We start from the raw sequence: 9,282 nt of genomic DNA on the forward strand, positions 1-9,282 counted from the left end.
TGAGAATGTTTCGTTGGTTCTAGACTCGGATAAAGAGAGTTTTAGCTCTGGAAAACTGGGATTTCCTCAAGTTTTATGGAGAAAAAGAAATGTGGGCCGGCGACTGTTGGTTCTAGTTTGAATGACGAATTAATGGCATTTGTTCAGAACAGCATTTACCGCATAGGGTTGCAATGCAATTCGGAACCGACGAAGATCTTTCAGGGTTGTGTTGGTCAGTGCTCTAATTAACAGACCTGAGATTGCAGAGAGCTTAAAGCTTTTGTTGAAGAGCTTGAGCAGATGATCACACGAATAAAAGCAGAAAGATTAAGACTAAAATTGTTAACCTAGCTAGCCTTCTTCGTGAGAATGATTTGCTTGATTTTATGTTATTTGAATTCATGGGTTCTCTTCTGCTGTTGGCTATGCTACTAACATGGCAGTAAGCATTGCAGCAGGTTCCTAATTAATGGATAACTCCCACCATTTACAACAGATGCAGAACAAGGTTAAAAGGATAATAGAAATAAATATATTCATATTGTAACCATGCACTCTGGCATGAAGTTATTGTCACAGTGTGCAGACAAATGCCGTGTGCTGCTGGACCCGACGCAGAGCCTACTAGGCGTTATCTGTTCTGCCCACCCAATCCTGACTAGATAAGCACTTGAGAGTTTTTTTTCTTATTTTATGAAGTTGATTTGAAGTGTTGATTTGATTTAAAAAAAATTTAAGGAAGAGATATTTTTCCTTTAATATTAAGACCCAATTTGATATTTCTAGTTTATCCTACTAAATATAGGATTTGTATTTTTTATTTAATTATTTTATTTTTTAAAAATTATCTTTTATTTGTTTATATAATAGTTTAAATAAAAGCAATAGAAACTAGCAGAATTCAGCATTAATTAAATTGATTCAGATTCTGATAACTTTATAAATATTAAATCCAAGCAAATCATGATAACTAATTTAAAATTAATTAAATATTAAAAGAGTTTTTTAATATTAAAACGATGATATATTAAATCATCCTGAACTTTACGATTTAATTTGTAAAAATCATAATTTAAACCATGAACTCCACTTGAAAAATTAAAGTTGTAACAATCATCAAGGCCAAACAACAATAATAATTTAGGATTTTTACTGAAAGTAGAATCCATCATACATGTTGATTATTGAGTTATAATTGGTCCGTACATGAAAAAGAATGAATTTAGTACAGTTATTAAACTCAGTCGACTCGGTGGATGGATTGGTCTGGGTTTGTTAAAAGACCAGTCGGTGCAATAATCCAGCAAAACCCAGTCGATCCATGACCTGGATAAAACCTGATGTTTTTTTTTTTCAAATATGATTTTTCTTCTATACTCCTTTTTGTTTATTTATTTTTAGTTGGTTATTAACACTTTTTAAAGTTCCCTATATAAATACTAGAAAAATATTTTATTTTTTCAATGTAGAATTGAAACCTTTTATAATATACTCTATGTTACTAATAAAAAAGTTATATTTTTAATGTAAGATTTCAAGCCTTTTCATATATATACTTTATGTTCATTATTAAAAAAAGTTATGTTTTTTCAAAGTGAGATTTAAAACCCTTTAGTATATATACTCTATGTTCCCAAGAAAAAAGTTGTTTTTTCAATATGTGATTTGAAGCCATTTCGTATATATATTCTATATTCACAAAAAAAAATGTTATGTTTTTTCAATGCTAATAACAAGTTTTTTTTGTTTAAATATTTCAACTTAAAAGGATGATATAATATATTTTCAATATGAGATTTGAAACTCTTTAATATACATGCCTATATTTTTCAAGAATTTTTTTTTTTTTTTAAATTTTGAAGCTCTTCCATATACATACTCTATCTTCACAAGAAACAAAATTATGTGTTTTTTTTAATGTGAGATTTGAAAATTTTATTATACTCTATGATCTTCAAAAAAAAAAAAAATGTTTTAGATTAATCTAATTAACCTGTGTACCTTTGGAGCTGATTTAATAACTTTGGGATGGAAGGAATATCTAAAATAGTCTTAGAGCAACTCACATTTGTTTTGCTATCGATTTGAAAAGAGAAAGTTGCTCTCTCGTAATGGTCTGCTTTTAAAATCAAAAAGAATCTAACATTAAATGTGGGGTATTGTTGCCGTTTCATATTTTTATTTTCTGTTTTCTAAAAATAAGAACATTTTTTTTTCATAATTTTCAGGTTTTTTTTATTTTGTTTTAATGACTCAAGTTAGAGTGTTTGAGTTTTCAAAATGTATTTTATTCAGAAAAATATGCAAATAATATTTTTTTTATTTTAAAAAAAAATATTTTTAACATCAACCCATCAAAATAATTTGAAAAAATAAAAAATATATTAATTTAAAATAAAAAAAATTAATTTTTTCTTAAAAAACTTTTAAAACACACTCACAAACATGTTATCACCACCTTTATTTTCCCATATTTAGAACTTATTTTCAAAAACAGAAACCCAAGATACAAAACGGCAACCATGACCATGCCAGGGCTTAAACAAAAGCTCTACAAGACCAATCCACGAGAGTTAAACTCCATTAAATCAAGATTTGAATGTGCTGGGCAATGAAAGCCCACGATTATATAAAATAATAATAAAAAAAAAAAATCAAAGAGAGTGGAATGCTTGACTATAACTGTAAAACCAAGCCTAGTCCAATAAATCCATGTAAAAATCCGATAATTCAGAACCTAGATTAACTGCTACTCAGTTATTGATCATGATTTATGACCTAATCAATTTAATTACATTAATGCTGACCATGATTTAGTCAAGATTTATCCTAGTTAAAAGAAAAAAGAAATTCCATAAAATCTTAACCTGATAATCGAGGTCATTTTCTTCGAGCAAGCAACGAATCTCAAACAAGAAAAAAAAAATACACTAGGTGAAATCATCAGTCCTCAACCTAGATATGTGTTGGCATTCGTCTTCCCTTAATATCCTTCTTCCTTTGATGAAGTTTTCATTTGATTAAGGATTTGCGTTCTCTGTTCCGAGTTGAATGTTTTGAGTGACAGTACATACTAGGTGAATTGCCGGGCGATGCCGCCGGTTGTTATATAAACGATGTAAGCATTCGGTTGAGTATAACCGGCGGTAATCGAAGAAGACAGGCAGACAGAATTAAACAAAATGAAACAAAAAAATACCAGAAGTATTGAGGCTAAACAATGCAACCACATGCTTTATGTTAGAGAAACGTAAAGTCTTAACTAGCTTGTTTAGATTTGCAGTATTTCGGTTGTTTTTTTTTTTAATATTAATATATTAATTTTAAAATAAAAAAATTAATTAAAAAATCATTTTTTTTTTTACCGAAAAATAGTGTGGCTTCAATAACAAACAGTCTGGAAAAATCTCAAATACAAAGCTACATGTGCATATAACAGATCGTAATTAATTTGAGGGTGTCACTTAATTAATCAAGTTCTTAATTTACTTTTAAAACGTTATTAGTTCAAGTTCTGTAAATTTTAAAATTACTAAAGGTTTATTTGGTCGTTATCTTTTAGAGCCTGAATTTCTAGGAATTAATCGAATTACATGTAAGCTTACTTGAATATTTATAATTATTAAAATAATAATAACAATAACATAATAATAATAATAATAAATAAAGAAAAAAAGAGCTCCAGACTTTTTGACCGTGCATTCTCATTTCACTTTGAATTCTATTGAAATTGTTATTTTTTTTGGAAAACCAAAAATTATTTAACTTTGTCTCAGGTGTAGAAAGGTGTTTTCAATGGGATTTATTAGTTATTATTATTTTTTAACAGGGACAAGTTAGTAACAGATCAATTCAGATCATTATGAATATTCGAGTGTTAGTTTTTGCAATATATATTTTAAATTGCTTTTCATAAAAAAAAAAATTAATGTTTTTAAATGTTTTTGGATGGTTTTATATATTTGATATAAATAATAAATAAAAAATTATTAATTTTTTTTAATTAAAAAACACTATATAACAAAACACCATATACACAATTAATGTATATCATAATTAATATTCGCATCCGCCCAATTCTATGTGGACAGATAAAATCTATTTTATTAATGCATGTAAAGGTAATCAATACATTTATAAAATGGTTTTCTCAGTATTCTCAAAACGAGTCCCATGGTTCAATTGTAAAGCATATCTACTTTTCTGGCGCTGCTCTTCGACAATCAACGTTTTTCAAGGAAAAATGGTGAAATCTAGGGTTAAGATTAAAAATGAAGATGAGGATGAAGCACAACAATCAGATTAGCGAGAAGAACAAGCATGAAAGTTCTGGACGGAGAAATTAATATCGTATTGTAAAGAGAAGTTCCAGTTTTCCAGACTGCAACAGTAGAAACGACAAGGACACCTGCTAAGAAGGCCAGTAATCTGTCGTGAATGACGAAATTCATGGATATTGGCAGCGAGATTTGGCATGAAGCGTTTAGCTTGTTTTCTCTTATTGTAATTCATGTCGCTAGAGGTAAGAGAATTGCACTTGCACCTGCTGTTCTTGCCAGCATTTATAGAGATATGACTTTGTTGAAAGGGAAAATCGCTGAGTCAACCTTGTTGCGGATTCCAAAGGGAAAACATGATGGTTTAACAGTTGAGCTTTGGTCATCAATGCATTTAGTTCAGGTTGGGGTTTGGAAGAGGTTCGGTGAACTGCGGCGGCCGGGGCCTAATCTGATGAAGAGTGGGTACCCTAGGTTGGCTTGGTGGGACAAATTGAAACAGGAAGTTGAGAATGTTTTGTTGGTTCTAGACTCGGGAAAAGAGAGTTTTAGCTCTGGAGAACTGGGATTTCCTCAAGTTTTATGGAGAAATCCCAGTTTTTGGTCAATGCTCTAATTAACAGACCTGAGATTGCATAGAGCTTAAAGCTTTTCTTGAGCAGATGATCACACGAATAAAAACAGCAAGATTAGGACTAAAATTGGTAACCTAGCCTTCTTCGTGAGAATGATTTGGTTGATTTTGTTTGCTTTGCTAGCTATGGTAGCAACTCAAGCTTGGCTTTGACAAATGAAGCAGATGAAAGTGTTTGGGCTTTAAGCTTTTCATGACCACCCGGCCGGAGATTGAATTCCTGGCTTCTCTTCTTCGGTTGGCTCTGCTACTAACATGGTAGTTGAGCTTTAGACTGTCAGGCATGGCGTCAGTATCGCCAAAGAGAGGCTGCCCCCCCTTGAAGTTGAATATGACTCCTCGGAAGCTCTTCGATGCCTGTCTTCACATCTTAATGTATTCGCTTCTAACTTGTTTGGGGTCTTTTCAGAATGGATCTTGAGAATGTTCCTCCTCCTGTTCTTCGGTATCTTTTGCAGCAGGTTCCTTCATGGATCATAACTCCCACCATTCTCAACAGATGGAGAAGAAGGTTAAAAGGATAAAAGAAATAAATATATAGTAACCATGGCAGAAGAAGGTTATCACTGTGTGCAGACAAATGAGGTGTGCTGGACCCAACGCACAGTCTACTAGGCTTTATCTGTTCTGCCCACCAATTCTGACAAGATAAGCATTTGAGATTTTATTCGATTTTATCCTGTTGATTAGAAGTGTGTGTTTTGATATAAAAAAAATATTAAGCAGAAATATTTTTGTTTAATATTAAGGACTTGATTTGAAATTTCTAGTTTAACTCCTCAAATTTGTTATCTGTATTTCTAACAGTTTAATAATTTTATTTTTTTATTTAATTAGATAATAATAAAAATAAAAATTTATAAAATTAAATATTTAATTGAAAGGGTGCTAACTTTATAAAATAATAAATTAAAATAATAATAAAATAAGATTGCTATGATGAAGAGTCGCCATGATATTTTTCAAATCTAAAGAGAGCAATATATAATTCTTGAAGGGATAATATGAAAACAACGATAATAATTAATGATTTTTATGAAAATTAAATTTATTATATATGCTATTGGTTATTGGAAAATACCTATTCTACCTATAAAAAATATATTTAAATATTGAAAGGAGTTATTTGAAAAAAATATATAGGCCCACGAGGGGTGGGCTGGTTTAAATTTCTGGCGTTATCGTGCGATTACACGCGAAAATCTACCAAGCTCGAGCGGACGGAAGACGTGATATTGATTATTGATTACAGATCTGAATCCGATGTATAAATTAACTGCTATTGTGAAGAGCCCTAGTCATTATAAACACAACTTTCACTTTCAATAGAAAGGAAGTCAGTCAATACGGGTGTGTGCAGCTATGGATTCGATCAAGCCTTTAGCCCCGAGCCGCCGCGTTTCCAAGTCCAAACACAGGAAACAATGGGTACGAATCAAATCTAGTTATATTTCTATGTTTTTCTTGTAAAGATTATTCTTAATGCTTGTTTGTTGTTTCTTGACTGGTTGTTGCTATATAACATGTCATTATATCCAGAAATTAAAAATAATAGCTGTTCTTATATATATATATTAAGAAGAACAGAGAGAGGAGGGAAACGATGGAACGATTGAAAACAGATATGGTAGAGATCGGCGAGGGACAAAAACGCATAAGAGAAGGGCAACGAGAAATAAGACAAAAGTTTGAAGAGATAGAATCTGAATGCCGCAGCCTCAAAGAGGAGACGATGACCATAGCCAAGCAGAGTGATTACAACCAAATCAGGATCAACCTAATGTTTAGCATCTTGAAAGCTCGTGAAGACAACAACTTTGCCCATGCTGATCACCTCACTGGGCTTCTCCGGTTGGTTAAATTCCCTTCTCCATTTCTTTTCTTAATTATTGGGATGTCGGATTTCATATTTAATCTTGCTAATGCTAGCTATTACAAGGAGGGAAACACAAGTTAACGAAACTCAAAATAAAAGAATCAAAATGCACTGTTGATAATTAATCTTCTCTCAATGATTGTGTTTCCTATTCGTTGTCTTGCCAGCGAGGAAATGGAAAAGCAGGAACAAGGAAAGCCAGGCCTGGTTGGCTGACTAATGATCATGGAGAACAAGGAGCAGTTTGCCTTAGCAGTGACTCCTGCTCGTCTTTTCTCATTAAAATGAAACCATCAGTAGATGTGTTGACATTAGTCCTTCTTCCTTCGATGAAGTTTCCATTTGATTAAGCATTTGTGTTCTCTGTTCCGAATTGAATGTTTTGAGTTACATTACATTGTAGGTGAATTGCCCGGGCGATGCCGCCGGTTGTTATATAAACGATGTAAGCATTCGGTTGAGTATAACCGGCGGTAATCGAAGAAGAAGACAGGCAGACAGAGTTAAACAAAAAAAAGACCAGAAGTATTGAGGTTAAACAATGCAACCAGATGCTTTATGTTAAAGAAACGTGAAGTCTTAACTAGTCTGTTTAGCTTTGCATATCTGTTGTTTTCTGCTTTTTAATATTAATATATATTAAAATGATTCGGGAATAAAAAAATTAATTTTTTTAAAAACAATGATGTAGCCACAGTACAAGACAGCTCAGACTTTTTTACCACAGTACCAATTTAGTGTTTTTTTAGTTCCTCGCTGTTTTTTTCATGTAGCTTTTATGCAAGATCTAATCATTGTTGTTTTAATTATTATTTATTTTTAATTTTAATTTTTAAATAATTAGGGGTCTTGCTCGGTGTTTTTTTTTACTTTTTATATTTTATAAAGTAATTTTTATCTTATAAATATGACTATTATTTGTAAGGATTAGCACAATTTAACTTTAATGTTTTTTTATGTTTTTTTTTAAATAATTATTTTTTTAATTTTATCATTTGATTTTAGGTTATTAAATTTTTAGGTTATTAGGCTTTGAGTTGTTTTTCACATTCTTTTATGTGGTTTTATTTTGATATTATATTCTAGATCATAAGTTTATCGAGTTAACTTAAGTATATTTAGATTTTTTTTTCAATGTTTTTTTAATTTAATCTTTTAATATTAAGTTATTTAGCCATGATATATATATATATATATATATATATATATATATATATATATAATATATAATTTTGCATTTGTGAGTTTAACAAGATTTCAAATCTTGGATCTTAATTTTTTTTTCTAATGTTTTTAAAATTAAAGTTTTTATTTTATCATTTGAAGCTATATGATTAGGCCTTTAATTTTGTGATATTTTTTGTTTTTTTTTTAGGTTATAAAGGATTATGAGTTAGATAAGTTCAACCGAGTTAATTAAATATTTTTATTATTTTTTTATTTAACTGTCAAACTAATTGAGTTAACTTAAAGTGTTTTTCAAAGTTTTTTTATTTGTTTTTTTTAAAAAAATTTTACCTGTACACTGTGTAGCGTAAATCATAGGTACAAAACTAAAAGTTGTATCGTGAGAAATGCCTAGAACATGTGTAGGTAGGCTAATTCTGGCTATAAATAGCTATGTTTCTGAGTGGGTGTTTGGTTTTGTGGTTGCGGGTGAGGTTCACCCGCAACCACATATTTTAATGTTTGGTAATAGGAAAAGAAGTGATTTTCACTGGTGGCCCCATAAATTTTAACGGCTGCGCGCACAGGTTCGGAGAAGCAGCATTTTGCTGCTTCTCATGCTGAGAATAACGTAACAGTGGAGCCATGCTCCACTGCGCACTGTTCGCTAAGGGAACAGTTTTAAGTTTTTTTTTTTTTTTTAAAAAAAAAACCATGAAAATGATTTTTAATTTTTTTTTTGTGTTTTAAAAAATTATAATAACGTACCATTTATGAAATATGATCGCAATTTCAATTATGTTATTGCCGGGTCCGACCCAGTTAAAAAAAATTCAGTTTTTATTTTTATGTTAATTGTGTTCTATTTAAAAAATTAAAAGGAGATCGTTTGATGACGTAACAAAAGATTCAGTTTTTGTTGTGCGCGCTTAAGAAACCATGAAAAATATAGTCATTGTTGGATAGATTTCACATGTGATGACATTGCACATAGTGTAATGGAATAATAAAAAATATTTGATATCAATATTATTTATTTCATGATGTAATAACAGTAATTAAATTTACAATATTTAAATTAAAAATCATTAAATATAAATATATATATATATATATATATATATTTTAATTATTTTATAACCTCAATTTGAAAAGCATTTTTATTAACCAAACACATTAAACTACTTTTTCTTCCACGTCAATTTCAACCACAGTTTTAACCAAACACCTATTTTTTCAAACCAACCTCAATTAAAAGTACTTTTTATAAAACAACTTTTTTTAAACCACAACTATAAAAGCTACCGCAATACCAAACACACCTGAAGCTATGCAGGTGTGCTTGT

At 30.4% G+C, this 9,282-nt stretch overlaps 1 long non-coding RNA gene across 1 annotated transcript; it reads left to right on the forward strand.

The window, feature by feature from the left end:
• The first annotated feature begins 5,874 nt into the window (after nucleotides 1-5,874).
• On the forward strand, nucleotides 5,875-7,372 carry LOC118040963 (uncharacterized). Its single transcript, XR_004686225.2, has 3 exons — nucleotides 5,875-6,321; nucleotides 6,473-6,744; nucleotides 6,937-7,372. It is a non-coding gene; the product is annotated as an uncharacterized lncRNA (long non-coding RNA).
• Nucleotides 7,373-9,282: the final 1,910 nt, after the last annotated feature.

This window comes from Populus alba, chromosome 1 (assembly GCF_005239225.2).
Source record: "Populus alba chromosome 1, ASM523922v2, whole genome shotgun sequence".
Classification (NCBI taxonomy): domain Eukaryota; kingdom Viridiplantae; phylum Streptophyta; class Magnoliopsida; order Malpighiales; family Salicaceae; genus Populus; species Populus alba.